Here is an 18,214-nt window from a genome sequence, read left to right as displayed (position 1 = left end):
AAGTTGAGTTATTCAGATTTTCATGTTTTAATTTTTTTCGGAAAATCTGTTTTGAACGCCCGCAAATGTCCTATCTATCTTGAATTGGTATGGTCTGCTGACATTGTCCTGCAAGTGGCATCGTAAGGACCCGATTCGGAGTATTTTTTTCAGTCTGCGACTTAGTAGCATAATTTGAGTAATTCAGATTTTCAAGTTTTAATTTTTTCCGGCAAATCTGTTTCGAACGCCCGCAAATGACCTATCTATCTTGAATCAGTATGGTTTGCTGACATTGTCCTGCAAGTGGCATCGTAAGGACCCGATTCTGAGTATTTTTTTCAGCCTGCGACTTAGGAGCGCAAGTTGAGTAATTCAGATTTTCAAGTTTTATTTTTTTACGTTAAATCTGTTTTGATCGCCCGCAAATGACCTATCTATCTTGAATCAGTATGGTCTGGTGAGATTGTCCTGCAAGTGGCATCGTAAGGACCCGATTCTAAGTATTTTTTTCAGCCGTCGACCTAGGAGCATAATTTGAGTAATTCAGAATTTCAAGCTTTATTTTTTTCCGGTAAATCTGTTTTGATTGCCCGCAAATGACCTATCTATCTTAAATCAGGTTGGTCTTCTGACTTGGTCCTGCAAGTGGCATCGTAAGGACCCGATTCTGACTATTTTTTTCAGCCGTCGACTTAGGAGCGTAAGTTGAGTTATTCAGATATTCAAGTTTTAATTTTTTGCAGCAAATCTGTTTCGAACGCCCGCAAATGACCTACCTATCTTGAATCAGTATGGTCTTCTGAGATTGTCCTGCAAGTGGCATCGTAAGGACCTGATTCTGAGTATTTTTTTCAGCCGTCGACTTAGGAGCGTAAGTTGAGTTATTCAGATTTTCATGTTTTAATTTTTTCCGGCAAATCTGTTTTGAACGCCCGCAAATGACCTATCTATCTTGAATCAGGTTGGTCTACTGACGTTGTCCTGCAAGTGGCATCGTAAGGACCCGATTCTGACTATTTTTTTCAGCCGTCGACTTAGGAGCGTAAGTTGAGTTATTCAGATTTTCAAGTTTTAATTTTTTCCAGCAAATCTGTTTCGAACGCCCGCAAATGACCTATCTATCTTGAATCAGTATGGTCTGCTGAGATTGTCCTGCAAGTGGCATCGTAAGGACCCGATTCTGACTATTTTTTTCAGCCGTCGACTTAGGAGCGTAAGTTCAGTTATTCAGATTTTCATGTTTTAATTTTTTCCGGCAAATCTGTTTTGAAAGCCCGCAAATGACCTATCTATCTTGAATCAGGTTGGTCTACTGATGTTGTCCTGCAAGTGGCATCGTAAGGACCCGATTCTGACTATTTTTTGCAGCCGTCGACTTAGGAGCGTAAGTTGAGTTATTCAGATTTTCAAGTTTTAATTCTTTCCAGCAAATCTGTTTCGAACGCCCGCAAATGACCTATCTATCTTGAATCAGTATGGTCTGCTGAGATTGTCCTGCAAGTGGCATCGTAAGGACCCGATTCTGACTATTTTTTTCAGTCTGCGACTTAGTAGCATAATTTGAGTAATTCAGATTTTCAAGTTTTAATTTTTTCCGGCAAATCTGTTTCGAACCCCCGCAAATGACCTATCTATCTTGAATCAGTATGGTTTGCTGACATTGTCCTGCAAGTGGCATCGTAAGGACCCGATTCTGAGTATTTTTTTCAGCCTGCGACTTAGGAGCGCAAGTTGAGTAATTCAGATTTTCAAGTTTTATTTTTTTACGTTAAATCTGTTTTGATCGCCCGCAAATGACCTATTTATCTTGAATCAGCATAAGCATCTGACGTTGTCCTGCAAAGGGCATCGTAAGGACCCGATTCTGAGTATTTTTTTTGGCCGTCAACTTAGGAGCATAATTTGTGTAATTCCGATTTACAAGTTTATTTTTGTCCGGTAAATCTGTTGTGATCGCCAGCAAATGACCTATCTATCTTGAATCAGTATGGTCTGGTGAGATTGTCCTGCAAGTGGCATCGTAAGGACCCGATTCTAAGTATTTTTTTCAGCCGTCGACCTAGGAGCATAATTTGAGTAATTCAGAATTTCAAGCTTTATATTTTTCCGGTAAATCTGTTTTGATTGCCCGCAAATTACCTATCTATCTTGAATCAGGTTGGTCTACTGACGTTGTCCTGCAAGTGGCATCGTAAGGACCCGATTCTGACTATTTTTGTCAGCCGTCGACTTAGGAGCGTAAGTTGAGTTATTCCGATTTTCAAGTTTTAATTTTTTCCAGCAAATCTGTTTCGAACGCCCGCAAATGACCTATCTATCTTGAATTAGTATGGTCTGCTGACGTTGTTTTGCAAGTGGCATCGTAGGGACCCAATTCTAAATATTTTTTTCAGCCGTCGACTTAGTAGCATAATTTGAGTAATTCTGATTTTCATGTTTTATTTTTTTCTGGTAAATCTGTTTCGAACGCCCGCAAATAACCTATCTATCTTGAATCAGTATAGTCTGCTGACATTGTCCTGCAAGTGGCATCGTAAGGACCCGATTCTGAGTATTTTTTTCAGCCGTCGACTTAGGAGCGTAAGTTGAGTTATTCAGATTTTCAAGTTTTATTTTTTTACGTTAAATCTGTTTTGATCGCCCGCAAATGACCTATCTATCTTGAATCAGTATGGTCTGGTGAGATTGTCCTGCAAGTGGCATCGTAAGGACCCGATTCTAAGTATTTTTTTCAGCCGTCGACCTAGGAGCATAATTTGAGTAATTCAGAATTTCAAGCTTTATTTTTTTCCGGTAAATCTGTTTTGATTGCCCGCAAATGACCTATCTATCTTAAATCAGGTTGGTCTTCTGACGTGGTCCTGCAAGTGGCATCGTAAGGACCCGATTCTGACTATTTTTTTCAGCCGTCGACTTAGGAGCGTAAGTTGAGTTATTCAGATATTCAAGTTTTAATTTTTTGCAGCAAATCTGTTTCGAACGCCCGCAAATGACCTACCTATCTTGAATCAGTATGGTCTTCTGAGATTGTCCTGCAAGTGGCATCGTAAGGACCTGATTCTGAGTATTTTTTTCAGCCGTCGACTTAGGAGCGTAAGTTGAGTTATTCAGATTTTCATGTTTTAATTTTTTCCGGCAAATCTGTTTTGAACGCCCGCAAATGACCTATCTATCTTGAATCAGGTTGGTCTACTGACGTTGTCCTGCAAGTGGCATCGTAAGGACCCGATTCTGACTATTTTTTTCAGCCGTCGACTTAGGAGCGTAAGTTGAGTTATTCAGATTTTCAAGTTTTAATTTTTTCCAGCAAATCTGTTTCGAACGCCCGCAAATGACCTATCTATCTTGAATCAGTATGGTCTGCTGAGATTGTCCTGCAAGTGGCATCGTAAGGACCCGATTCTGACTATTTTTTTCAGCCGTCGACTTAGGAGCGTAAGTTCAGTTATTCAGATTTTCATGTTTTAATTTTTTCCGGCAAATCTGTTTTGAAAGCCCGCAAATGACCTATCTATCTTGAATCAGGTTGGTCTACTGATGTTGTCCTGCAAGTGGCATCGTAAGGACCCGATTCTGACTATTTTTTGCAGCCGTCGACTTAGGAGCGTAAGTTGAGTTATTCAGATTTTCAAGTTTTAATTCTTTCCAGCAAATCTGTTTCGAACGCCCGCAAATGACCTATCTATCTTGAATCAGTATGGTCTGCTGAGATTGTCCTGCAAGTGGCATCGTAAGGACCCGATTCTGACTATTTTTTTCAGTCTGCGACTTAGTAGCATAATTTGAGTAATTCAGATTTTCAAGTTTTAATTTTTTCCGGCAAATCTGTTTCGAACGCCCGCAAATGACCTATCTATCTTGAATCAGTATGGTTTGCTGACATTGTCCTGCAAGTGGCATCGTAAGGACCCGATTCTGAGTATTTTTTTCAGCCTGCGACTTAGGAGCGCAAGTTGAGTAATTCAGATTTTCAAGTTTTATTTTTTTACGTTAAATCTGTTTTGATCGCCCGCAAATGACCTATTTATCTTGAATCAGCATAAGCATCTGACGTTGTCCTGCAAAGGGCATCGTAAGGACCCGATTCTGAGTATTTTTTTTGGCCGTCAACTTAGGAGCATAATTTGTGTAATTCCGATTTAAAAGTTTATTTTTGTCCGGTAAATCTGTTGTGATCGCCAGCAAATGACCTATCTATCTTGAATCAGTATGGTCTGGTGAGATTGTCCTGCAAGTGGCATCGTAAGGACCCGATTCTAAGTATTTTTTTCAGCCGTCGACCTAGGAGCATAATTTGAGTAATTCAGAATTTCAAGCTTTATATTTTTCTGGTAAATCTGTTTTGATTGCCCGCAAATTACCTATCTATCTTGAATCAGGTTGGTCTACTGACGTTGTCCTGCAAGTGGCATCGTAAGGACCCGATTCTGACTATTTTTGTCAGCCGTCGACTTAGGAGCGTAAGTTGAGTTATTCCGATTTTCAAGTTTTAATTTTTTCCAGCAAATCTGTTTCGAACGCCCGCAAATGACCTATCTATCTTGAATTAGTATGGTCTGCTGACGTTGTTTTGCAAGTGGCATCGTAGGGACCCAATTCTAAATATTTTTTTCAGCCGTCGACTTAGTAGCATAATTTGAGTAATTCTGATTTTCATGTTTTATTTTTTTCTGGTAAATCTGTTTCGAACGCCCGCAAATAACCTATCTATCTTGAATCAGTATAGTCTGCTGACATTGTCCTGCAAGTGGCATCGTAAGGACCCGATTCTGAGTATTTTTTTCAGCCGTCGACTTAGGAGCGTAAGTTGAGTTATTCAGATTTTCATGTTTTAATTTTTTTCGGAAAATCTGTTTTGAACGCCCGCAAATGTCCTATCTATCTTGAATTGGTATGGTCTGCTGACATTGTCCTGCAAGTGGCATCGTAAGGACCCGATTCGGAGTATTTTTTTCAGTCTGCGACTTAGTAGCATAATTTGAGTAATTCAGATTTTCAAGTTTTAATTTTTTCCGGCAAATCTGTTTCGAACGCCCGCAAATGACCTATCTATCTTGAATCAGTATGGTTTGCTGACATTGTCCTGCAAGTGGCATCGTAAGGACCCGATTCTGAGTATTTTTTTCAGCCTGCGACTTAGGAGCGCAAGTTGAGTAATTCAGATTTTCAAGTTTTATTTTTTTACGTTAAATCTGTTTTGATCGCCCGCAAATGACCTATCTATCTTGAATCAGTATGGTCTGGTGAGATTGTCCTGCAAGTGGCATCGTAAGGACCCGATTCTAAGTATTTTTTTCAGCCGTCGACCTAGGAGCATAATTTGAGTAATTCAGAATTTCAAGTTTTATTTTTTTCCGGTAAATCTGTTTTGATTGCCCGCAAATGACCTATCTATCTTAAATCAGGTTGGTCTTCTGACGTGGTCCTGCAAGTGGCATCGTAAGGACCCGATTCTGACTATTTTTTTCAGCCGTCGACTTAGGAGCGTAAGTTGAGTTATTCAGATATTCAAGTTTTAATTTTTTGCAGCAAATCTGTTTCGAACGCCCGCAAATGACCTACCTATCTTGAATCAGTATGGTCTTCTGAGATTGTCCTGCAAGTGGCATCGTAAGGACCTGATTCTGAGTATTTTTTTCAGCCGTCGACTTAGGAGCGTAAGTTGAGTTATTCAGATTTTCATGTTTTAATTTTTTCCGGCAAATCTGTTTCGAACGCCCGCAAATGACCTATCTATCTTGAATCAGTATGGTTTGCTGACATTGTCCTGCAAGTGGCATCGTAAGGACCCGATTCTGAGTATTTTTTTCAGCCTGCGACTTAGGAGCGCAAGTTGAGTAATTCAGATTTTCAAGTTTTATTTTTTTACGTTAAATCTGTTTTGATCGCCCGCAAATGACCTATTTATCTTGAATCAGCATAAGCATCTGACGTTGTCCTGCAAAGGGCATCGTAAGGACCCGATTCTGAGTATTTTTTTTGGCCGTCAACTTAGGAGCATAATTTGAGTAATTCCGATTTACAAGTTTATTTTTGTCCGGTAAATCTGTTGTGATCGCCAGCAAATGACCTATCTATCTTGAATCAGTATGGTCTGGTGAGATTGTCCTGCAAGTGGCATCGTAAGGACCCGATTCTAAGTATTTTTTTCAGCCGTCGACCTAGGAGCATAATTTGAGTAATTCAGAATTTCAAGCTTTATATTTTTCCGGTAAATCTGTTTTGATTGCCCGCAAATTACCTATCTATCTTGAATCAGGTTGGTCTACTGACGTTGTCCTGCAAGTGGCATCGTAAGGACCCGATTCTGACTATTTTTGTCAGCCGTCGACTTAGGAGCGTAAGTTGAGTTATTCAGATTTTCAAGTTTTAATTTTTTCCAGCAAATCTGTTTCGAACGCCCGCAAATGACCTATCTATCTTGAATTAGTATGGTCTTCTGAGATTGTCCTGCAAGTGGCATCGTAAGGACCCGATTCTAAGTATTTTTTTCAGCCGTCGACCTAGGAGCATAATTTGAGTAATTCAGAATTTCAAGCTTTATTTTTTTCCGGTAAATCTGTTTTGATTGCCCGCAAATGACCTATCTATCTTAAATCAGGTTGGTCTTCTGACGTGGTCCTGCAAGTGGCATCGTAAGGACCCGATTCTGACTATTTTTTTCAGCCGTCGACTTAGGAGCGTAAGTTGAGTTATTCAGATATTCAAGTTTTAATTTTTTGCAGCAAATCTGTTTCGAACGCCCGCAAATGACCTACCTATCTTGAATCAGTATGGTCTTCTGAGATTGTCCTGCAAGTGGCATCGTAAGGACCTGATTCTGAGTATTTTTTTCAGCCGTCGACTTAGGAGCGTAAGTTGAGTTATTCAGATTTTCATGTTTTAATTTTTTCCGGCAAATCTGTTTCGAACGCCCGCAAATGACCTATCTATCTTGAATCAGTATGGTTTGCTGACATTGTCCTGCAAGTGGCATCGTAAGGACCCGATTCTGAGTATTTTTTTCAGCCTGCGACTTAGGAGCGCAAGTTGAGTAATTCAGATTTTCAAGTTTTATTTTTTTACGTTAAATCTGTTTTGATCGCCCGCAAATGACCTATTTATCTTGAATCAGCATAAGCATCTGACGTTGTCCTGCAAAGGGCATCGTAAGGACCCGATTCTGAGTATTTTTTTCAGCCTGCGACTTAGGAGCGCAAGTTGAGTAATTCAGATTTTCAAGTTTTATTTTTTTACGTTAAATCTGTTTTGATCGCCCGCAAATGACCTATTTATCTTGAATCAGCATAAGCATCTGACGTTGTCCTGCAAAGGGCATCGTAAGGACCCGATTCTGAGTATTTTTTTTGGCCGTCAACTTAGGAGCATAATTTGAGTAATTCCGATTTACAAGTTTATTTTTGTCCGGTAAATCTGTTGTGATCGCCAGCAAATGACCTATCTATCTTGAATCAGTATGGTCTGGTGAGATTGTCCTGCAAGTGGCATCGTAAGGACCCGATTCTAAGTATTTTTTTCAGCCGTCGACCTAGGAGCATAATTTGAGTAATTCAGAATTTCAAGCTTTATATTTTTCCGGTAAATCTGTTTTGATTGCCCGCAAATTACCTATCTATCTTGAATCAGGTTGGTCTACTGACGTTGTCCTGCAAGTGGCATCGTAAGGACCCGATTCTGACTATTTTTGTCAGCCGTCGACTTAGGAGCGTAAGTTGAGTTATTCAGATTTTCAAGTTTTAATTTTTTCCAGCAAATCTGTTTCGAACGCCCGCAAATGACCTATCTATCTTGAATTAGTATGGTCTTCTGAGATTGTCCTGCAAGTGGCATCGTAAGGACCCGATTCTGAGTATTTTTTTCAGCCGTCGACTTAGGAGCGTAAGTTGAGTTATTCAGATTTTCATGTTTTAATTTTTTCCGGCAAATCTGTTTTGAACGCCCGCAAATGTCCTATGTATCTTGAATAAGGTTGGTCTACTGACGTTGTCCTGCAAGTGGCATCGTAAGGACCCGATTCTGACTATTTTTTTCAGCCGTCGACTTAGGAGCGTAAGTTGAGTTATTCAGATTTTCAAGTTTTAATTTTCAAGTTTTAATTTTTTCCAGCAAATCTGTTTCGAACGCCCGCAAATGACCTATCTATCTTGAATCAGTATGGTCTGCTGAGATTGTCCTGCAAGTGGCATCGTAAGGACCCGATTCTGACTATTTTTTTCAGCCGTCGACTTAGGAGCGTAAGTTGAGTTATTCAGATTTTCATGTTTTAATTTTTCCGGCAAACCTGTTTTGAACGCCCGCAAATGACCCATCTATCTTGAATCAGGTTGGTCTACTGATGTTGTCCTGCAAGTGGCGTCGTAAGGACCCGATTCTGACTATTTTTTGCAGCCGTCGACTTAGGAGCGTAAGTTGAGTTATTCAGATTTTCAAGTTTTAATTCTTTCCAGCAAATCTGTTTCGAACGCCCGCAAATGACCTATCTATCTTGAATCAGTATGGTCTGCTGAGATTGTCCTGCAAGTGGCATCGTAAGGACCCGATTCTGACTATTTTTTTCAGTCTGCGACTTAGTAGCATAATTTGAGTAATTCAGATTTTCAAGTTTTAATTTTTTCCGGCAAATCTGTTTCGAACGCCCGCAAATGACCTATCCATCTTGAATCAGTATGGTTTGCTGACATTGTCCTGCAAGTGGCATCGTAAGGACCCGATTCTGAGTATTTTTTTCAGCCTGCGACTTAGGAGCGCAAGTTGAGTAATTCAGATTTTCAAGTTTTATTTTTTTACGTTAAATCTGTTTTGATCGCCCGCAAATGACCTATTTATCTTGAATCAGCATAAGCATTTGACGTTGTCCTGCAAAGGGCATCGTAAGGACCCGATTCTGAGTATTTTTTTTGGCCGTCAACTTAGGAGCATAATTTGAGTAATTCCGATTTACAAGTTTAGTTTTGTCCGGTAAATCTGTTGTGATCGCCAGCAAATGACCTATCTATCTTGAATCAGTATGGTCTGGTGAGATTGTCCTGCAAGTGGCATCGTAAGGACCCGATTCTAAGTTTTTTTTTCAGCCGTCGACCTAGGAGCATAATTTGAGTAATTCAGAATTTCAAGCTTTATTTTTTTCCGGTAAATCTGTTTTTATTGCCCGCAAATGACCTATCTATCTTGAATCAGGTTGGTCTACTGACGTTGTCCTGCAAGTGGCATCGTAAGGACCCGATTCTGACTATTTTTTTCAGCCGTCGACTTAGAAGCGTAAGTTGAGTTATTCAGATTTTCAAGTTTTAATTTTTTCCAGCAAATCTGTTTCGAACGCCCGCAAATGACCTATCTATCTTGAATCAGTATGGTCTTCTGAGATTGTCCTGCAAGTGGCATCGTAAGGACCCGATTCTGAGTATTTTTTTCAGCCGTCGACTTAGGAGCGTAAGTTGAGTTATTCAGATTTTCAAGTTTTAATTTTTTCCAGCAAATCTGTTTCGAACGCCCGCAAATGACCTATCTATCTTGAATCAGTATGGTCTGCTGAGATTGTCCTGCAAGTGGCATCGTAAGGACCCGATTCTGACTATTTTTTTCAGCCGTCGACTTAGGAGCGTAAGTTGAGTTATTCAGATTTTCATGTTTTAATTTTTTCCGGCAAATCTGTTTTGAACGCCCGCAAATGACCCATCTTTCTTGAATCAGGTTGGTCTACTGATGTTGTCCTGCAAGTGGCATCGTAAGGACCCGATTCTGACTATTTTTTGCAGCCGTCGACTTAGGAGCGTAAGTTGAGTTATTCAGATTTTCAAGTTTTAATTCTTTCCAGCAAATCTGTTTCGAACGCCCGCAAATGACCTATCTATCTTGAATCAGTATGGTCTGCTGAGATTGTCCTGCAAGTGGCATCGTAAAGACCCGATTCTGACTATTTTTTTCAGTCTGCGACTTAGTAGCATAATTTGAGTAATTCAGATTTTCAAGTTTTAATTTTTTCCGGCAAATCTGTTTCGAACGCCCACAAATGACCTATCTATCTTGAATCAGTATGGTTTGCTGACATTGTCCTGCAAGTGGCATCGTAAGGACCCGATTCTGAGTATTTTTTTCAGCCTGCGACTTAGGAGCGCAAGTTGAGTAATTCAGATTTTCAAGTTTTATTTTTTTACGTTAAATCTGTTTTGATCGCCCGCAAATGACCTATTTATCTTGAATCAGCATAAGCATCTGACGTTGTCCTGCAAAGGGCATCGTAAGGACCCGATTCTGAGTATTTTTTTTGGCCGTCAACTTAGGAGCATAATTTGAGTAATTTCGATTTACAAGTTTAATTTTGTCCGGTAAATCTATTGTGATCGCCAGCAAATGACCTATCTATCTTGAATCAGTATGGTCTGGTGAGATTGTCCTGCAAGTGGCATCGTAAGGACCCGATTCTAAGTATTTTTTTCAGCCGTCGACCTAGGAGCATAATTTGAGTAATTCAGAATTTCAAGCTTTATTTTTTTCCGGTAAATCTGTTTTGATTGCCCGCAAATGACCTATCTATCTTGAATCAGGTTGGTTTACTGATGTCCTGCAAGTGGCATCGTAAGGACCCGATTCTGAATATTTTTTTCAGCCGTCGACTTAGGAGCGTAAGTTGAGTTATTCAGATTTTCAAGTTTTAATTTTTTCCAGCAAAATCTGTTTCGAACGCCCGCAAATGACCTATCTATCTTGAATCAGTATGGTCTGCTGAGATTGTCCTGCAAGTGGCATCGTAAGGACCCGATTCTGAGTATTTTTTTCAGCCGTCGACTTAGGAGCGTAAGTTGAGTTATTCAGATTTTCATGTTTTAATTTTTTCCGGCAAATCTGTTTTGAACGCCCGCAAATGACCTATCTATCTTGAATCAGGTTGGTCTACTGACGTTGTCCTGCAAGTGGCATCGTAAGGACCCGATTCTGACTATTTTTTTCAGCCGTCGACTTAGGAGCGTAAGTTGAGTTATTCAGATTTTCAAGTTTTAATTTTTTCCAGCAAATCTGTTTCGAACGCCCGCAAATGACCTATCTATCTTGAATCAGTATGGTCTGCTGAGATTGTCCTGCAAGTGGCATCGTAAGGACCCGATTCTGACTATTTTTTTCAGCCGTCGACTTAGGAGCGTAAGTTGAGTAATCCAGATTTTCAAGTTTTATTTTTTTCCGTTAAATCTGTTTTGATCGCCCGCAAATGACCTATCTATCTTGAATCAGTATAGTCTGCTGACGTTGTCCTGCAAGTGGCATCGTAAGGACCCGATTCTGAGTATTTTTTTCAGCGTTCGACTTAGGAGCGTCAGTTGAGTAATCCAGATTTTCAAGTTTTATTTTTTTCCGTTAAATCTGTTTTGATCGCCCGCAAATGACCTATCTATCTTGAATCAGTATAGTCTGCTGACGTTGTCCTGCAAGTGGCATCGTAAGGACCCGATTCTGAGTATTTTTTTCGGCCGTCGACTTAGGCACATTACTTGCCTCGGCTGGCCCATATATATGATTTTTTCGAATTTATTTTTTTATGGCAAATCTAATGAGATCCTAACGATTTTAATGCCTGAACAAACGTGAACTAACGTCGCTCGATGACTTCACATGGTTAGTTTGGCTGATTTCGGGGTGGGGTGGCTAGCGTGAAGACAGCCACCCCACTTTGAAAAAATAAAAAAAAATGAAGGAATCGGGTCCTAACGATTTAAATGCCTGAACAAACGTGAACTAACGAATGTCTTGCTATCTAGACCAAAAAAAATTACAAAAAGTGATTTGGGGTGGCTAGCGTGAAGACAGCCACCCCCATAGTATAAAAAAATATAAAACGACGGATATCTCTTAGTATGTTTTGAACGCCCGCAAGGCACTATAATTTATCGCTTAAATATCGTCCATATAAGTTTATTCAAGGTAAAGAATCGTTAGTAGCCGCGTCGATTGCTTGCTAGACCACATTACTTGGCTCCGCTGTCCCATATATATGAATTTTTCGATTTTATTTTTTTATGGCAAATCTAATGAGATCCTAACGATTTTAATGCCTGAACAAACGTGAACTAACGTCGCTCGATGACTTCACATGGTTAGTTTGGCTGATTTCGGGGTGGGGTGGCTAGCGTGAAGACAGCCACCCCACTTTGAAAAAATAAAAAAAATGAAGGAATCGGGTCCTAACGATTTTAATGCCTGAACAAACGTGAACTAACGAATATCTTGCTACCTAGACCAAAAAAAATTACAAAAAGTGGTTTGGGGTGGCTAGCGTGAAGACAGCCACCCCCTTTTGTTTTTTAAAAAAAATGATGTTAGAATCGGGTCCTTACGATTTTACCTACTGAACAAACGTGAACTAACGATGAACAAACGATATAGCTATGCCATTTGCGGGCAAACGATATGGGGTGGTCAACTTCACGAGCATCTTAAGATCCTATCACATCAAAGATATATTACAAAACCCCTTCCCAACTCCCAACATTCTCATAAAGCTGTAAGAACCAGAATTGTCTATGAACATACGCCATTTTGTTCTAGATATTATGATGGATAGCATGCGAAAAGGTTGCGGTTTGCGGTCCATCGGAGGTATTTATCGGTCCTTTAGCCCGTTGTGAAACCTGAGACCTCAGACCTCACGTGTTCTCAGAACACTTTGTGTTTGTGTCTAGTTTATCTTGACCTCTAGTTTTGTATACATAATAAGACTTTTAGCTGAGCAGTCCTGCCGCGAAACATGTATTTCATACTAGCGACCCGCCCCGGCTTCGGACGGCTTACACAAAACCTTAACAAATTATACACCTAAAGGGGCCCACTGATTAACAGTCCGCCGGACGGTATCGGCCTGTCAGTTAGAACAAAATTTTGACAGTTCCGAACAACCGACAGGCCGATACCGTCCGGCGGACTGTTAGTCAGTGGGCCCCTTAAACATTAATCAAGTATCACTCTATTGAAAGGTGAAAACCGCATGAAAATCCTTTCAGGCAGCCTAGCCAAGGTGACAATCGCTATCGCTTCGCCATCGAATCGCTTTGTGTCTCTATAGAGTCATACCGAGAAAAGTCTGCTGCGATTTTGATAGCCCACGCAGTGCAAGTGTCATTTTAAACGTCAAACTTCTATGAAATTATGATGTATAAATAACACTTGCACTGCGTGGGCTATCAAAATCGCTGCAGACTTTTCTTGGTCTAACTCTATCACTCTTCCATATTAGTGTGACAGTGACAGTTGCATCTCGTTCGCTACCTAGCGTTAGCGATTGGCATGTTGTCTACGGTTCCAGTAGTTTTTGAGTTTATCGCGAACATATAGACAGACAGACGCGGCGGGGGACTTTGTTCTATAAGGTGTATTATTATAGATAATTTACTTTTGACGCTTGGAGAGTTTTTACACCTCTAAATCTTAGTATTGTCTTTGACATTGGGGACCTTTTACACCTCCAAATTAATCGAAAAGAATACAAAAGGTAATCACGGTCCATATCCCGGTCAATATAAGTCTAGAGTCCAAGTTGGCCTCACTCAACTACTTGAAGAATAATTTTTTGAATTTTGAAGTAACGGCGAGCGGCAAAGAGCTGGCCGTTGATTGTGAATAGCTCGTGACCATCAAAAGAGCTTTGTGCGGAGGTTCCATTTATCTATCGTCTAGGGACTACCTGTTTACATTAAGGTACTTCCCTTTGGTTCCATTACTGAAGCATCGTCCCAATAACGTGGACGGCTTCTAATGGGTTCCGTAGTTATAGGGTTCCGTGTTTTAAGGAGTACCTCTAGAGTAAATCTGTGTTAAGGTTCCTACTACTCACTGAGTATTTTATATGTACATGTAACAAAATAGTAATATATATACGTAACTATGTTGGTACGAGTAGAATGTATAACACTAACATAGTTCATATAACTTTTTTAGAAGATTAATAAGATTATAATTAAATTGAAAAGCAAAACACAATACGGTGTCTGCGGGACAGCTTTTTATTGTCAATCGACTATTTGAAATACAGTTTTATTTATTAAACCTCCACCTAGTTTGCGATTTTTTATGTACAAAGACAAACTAAATATTAGGCCAAAAGATTCTGGCAGATTTTTCTAATAACTACCTATATTTTTAAAATTCATCTTTTTCTACAGCGATCGATTTAGTTATCTACAAATCCCATTTTGTTTAGATATAAAGGAAAAGTGGATATGGCAAGTTTCCATGCTCGTAATAATGTTACAAGAAAAATCTTGCTGAAAACATGTCATAACATAACGCGCATGTTTTTCCCGTCCGCATAGCAACTCGATTTTAGATAAACACAATTTATTCTCTTGACGCGAGCTAATAAGGCACTTTAGCCAGAGAGATTACGTCAATTTACTATGTAAAAGTGCCGAGACCAATTTGCGAGAGATGTATCTCGAGGCGGGAGGAAAATAACTCATTTTCGCACGAGTGAGGCAAAAGGCGGCGTGCATTTTATTGCATAAGAGAATACGTTTAGTTAAGGAAACCGCTTTAACGCGAGTCTTTTTATTTGTGCATTTTATATTTTTTATACAGAATGACCCAAAAGTTCGTTGACAAAAATTTCTAGTGCGCCATATTGTTGATAATTTTAACAAACGTTTGTTTTGTGTATTAAAGCTTAAGAAGAATAGGTAATTTTAATACGTTTTGTTTTAGTTAAATGATTGTAGTTTTAATTTTCAATTACATTTTGTAAAAGGCATGTAAGTAAGAAAAATATACCTGGAAATAAAATCAACGTATTTTTCAATTATTATAATAAAAAGCCAAGTAAAACGTATCGTGTAAAGTACACGATATAAGAAAATAGCCTTTAACCTGATTGGAGGAAATATATATTATATTAAAGTCACAAACGTCTACTTAAAACTTACGTAAAACCACCGCAAAACTGTACCTACTTAAGTAAAATTCATATTATAATTTAAGTTACTCCAGGCAAAAATAAAAATAAGGTTGTAAGGGATAGTAAAATTAAGGTGTTTTTGTATTTCATTCATACAAAAAGGCAGTGTCAAAAAACTTATTTGAAAAAAAAAAGCTTTTCAATCCCTGCAAAAAATTTCTTCAAATGTAAAACTTATTTAAAATTAGTTTTACAATTACTAATAAAAAAAACAAAAATTCTGATTGGTTTGCCAAAATACGCTGTAAAATAATATAACTACAAAAAAAAGAAATGTTTCCGCCCGGGATCGAACCGGGGGCCTTCTGCGTGTTAGGCAGATGTGATAACCGCTACACCACGGAAACTTGGTACTCATTAGCGAAATCAACTACTACTATCATTACATTCATTACTCCTATTTATTACTTGATTACTTTACCGATTGATTGCTAATGGGGACCATAAATAATTCAAAAGATAAATGATACAAGGCGTACACGGCCAATAAATAAGATAAATTAATACATTGATATCTAGAAATACGTCCGGATGATGAGAAAGCCTTTGATCTCTACTTGGGTACAGATGTAGTGCATAATTATTTTCCATCGTATTTTCACGGAAACGTCCGTACGTGTCTTAGTATTTCAGTCAGTCTCGGTACAAAAAGTACTGAGGTTGACTGAAGTAGCATGACATATACGAACGTTTCCGAGAAAATACGATAGAAAATTTAATCTGCAGCTAGTATTTGTACAGTCATCGTCAAAAGTTGCGAATCGAACCAAATGTTGACAAAGTTTTTTTGATGTTTTGGCATAATTCAAAAATTTTAGTCCTTAATGACGTAAATCGGAGGACTGCCTAAAGTACCTACTACTATGATAGTGATAAATCTTACACAAAACGCGCAAAATTATCTATCACGGTCATTTAAAACATATAGGTACCTCATCTACTCGTTTGCTGACTATCATATTAAACAGACAGACAGACGAACGGACGGATAAGGGTTTCTTTTGTACTTTTTGGTACGGAACCCTAAAAATAGAAGTTAAAAAGAGCCATGAAAACGTGCCAAATATTTTTTCGCGCTTTGCTGTGCACGATAATTGTGTGTCAAAATAGAATCTGAAATTTTATTAAAATTTTGTTCGCTCTCACAAAGCCTAATATGAACAGAAAGTGCGTATACTGAAAATACATATACCTACTACATATAAATTATAAATGTATATCCAACTACCACAGTAAGTACAGCCAAAAAGAATAGATAGTATAGAGGGGTCCTGTCATTGTAAATTTTGTAGTCACTGTAAATTTACTGCCATCTATCAGACACACGACTAAAACTCCAAATGAAAACGTATAAAGTTATCAAAAAACCGGGCAAGTGCGAGTCGGACTCGCGCACGAAGGGTTCCGTACCATAATGCAAAAAAAAAAAAAAACAAAAAAAAAAGCAAAAAAAAAAACGGTCACCCATCCAAATACTGACCACTCCCGACGTTGCTTAACTTTGGTCAAAAATCACGTTTGTTGTATGGGAGCCCCATTTAAATCTTTATTTTATTCTGTTTTTAGTATTTGTTGTTATAGCGGCAACAGAAATACATCATCTGTGAAAATTTCAACTGTCTAGCTATCACGGTTCGTGAGATACAGCCTGGTGACAGACGGACGGACGGACGGACGGACGGACGGACGGACGGACGGACGGACGGACGGACGGACGGACGGACGGACAGCGAAGTCTTAGTAATAGGGTCCCGTTTTACCCTTTGGGTACGGAACCCTAAAAATGTATATATATGGATAAATAATTTTATTATTTTTATATCATTTTAATCCATGTTCATTCACTGATATCTATGTGTTAAAATTGTTAAATATGAAACGGTGTCGTCACGCCATCTAGCCGAGGATAGGCTAAAGGTGTGTGCGCCATCTATTCGAGAATGACTTTTACTTGAATTCCGAGGCACGTTTTTTCCTTAGACTTTATTCGTCTTATACGAAGTTACATATGTCATTGGTACAGCTATAGGGTTGGCCCAAGTGAGATTACTTTACGGTTTACAGTTTACGCGTTTAAGTTAGTACTTAATTGTTGCCAACTCCCTAATCCCCAGTTTATTGTGAGCTCAAACTTCAGGCTTGCCTCTACCTGATCATTAACTACTCCGGGGTTGCCACGATCACAATTATATTCACGATTCAATTGTATTACTGATGTAACTTATCCCATGGTATAATAATATACTCCGCCTGGTACTCCATTCCCGTCTTTTCTAGGTCACCTAACTGACACAAGCCTACGTCATCATGCGACAGCGCTATATGATAATATGCGATAGCGCTATACATAGCGGCCATGTTATTGTGACGTAGGCCTGTGTCACTCTGGGAATAGAAGACCATGTTTTATTAGACTATGACTTATCCTTGTTTCGTACAATAAAGTGTTATTACCTACTAACCAATTACTAACACCGACTCGGTATTCAGTTAGAACTCGGATTTGGACTCTGACTTATGATTACCACATGTTGTATCTATAGGCAAAGACATATGTAACTTCGTATAAGACGAATAAAGTCTAAGGAAAAAACGTGCCTCGGAATTCAAGTAAAAGTCATTCTCGAATAGATGCCGCACACACCTTTAGCCTATCCTCGGCTAGATGGCGTGACGATGCCGTTTCATATTTAACAATTTTAACACATAGATATCAGTGAATGAACATAGATCAAAATGAAATAAAAATAATAAAATCATTTTATCTATATATATACATTTTTTGATAATTTTATACATTTTCATTTTGAGTTTTAGTCGTGTGTCGATAGATGGCAGTAAATTTACAGTGACTACAAAATTTACAATGACAGGACCCCTCTATACTATCTATTCTTTTTGCTATAGGTATTAATAATAAAACAAGGTTGATTATTGTCTAATTACTCTTTGCAATTGGTGAGTTTTGGTTGTCACGTGACGATATTATGAAACAAAAAAATTATAAGCGAGAACTGATCGAATAGGGAGGGAGTATTACTGCAATGTTCTGCCGCCAGAGTGCAGCACTAGTGCACATAGTAAATTATAGAGTAACTTATACATAATACGCCTTAAACAGTTTTTTGACAAGTTTTCACTATTTACAGGTGGCCTACCGCGAAACACGAAAATCGAAATTTCGTTATCTGCCTCTCTATCGATCGAATAGGCAAGAGTGATAGAGAGTAAAAAACACGGTAGGCCCTGTGATGGTGCTAGTGAAGCCCTCTACGCAGAGTTTTGCGGCCGGCTACT

The 18,214-nt window shown here is 38.9% G+C and overlaps 2 protein-coding genes and 1 non-coding gene across 5 annotated transcripts in view; 1 reads left to right on the top strand and 2 right to left on the bottom strand.

Annotated features, from left to right (window-relative positions):
• Window positions 1–18,214, bottom strand: part of LOC134790202 (syndecan) — a 596,526-nt gene that overhangs the window by 140,365 nt on the left and 437,947 nt on the right. The window lies entirely within an intron of this gene.
• LOC134790217 (uncharacterized) overlaps window positions 1–18,214 on the top strand; it is a 413,186-nt gene that overhangs the window by 72,035 nt on the left and 322,937 nt on the right. The window lies entirely within an intron of this gene.
• Trnav-aac (transfer RNA valine (anticodon AAC)) lies at window positions 15,192–15,264 on the bottom strand. Its single transcript has one exon. It is a non-coding gene; the product is annotated as a tRNA-Val (tRNA).

The sequence above is a fragment of the Cydia splendana genome, chromosome 4 (genome assembly GCF_910591565.1).
Source record: "Cydia splendana chromosome 4, ilCydSple1.2, whole genome shotgun sequence".
NCBI lineage: Eukaryota > Metazoa > Arthropoda > Insecta > Lepidoptera > Tortricidae > Cydia > Cydia splendana.
Note: the sequence above shows the minus strand (reverse complement) of the source record. Positions and strands in the feature narration are given on the sequence as shown.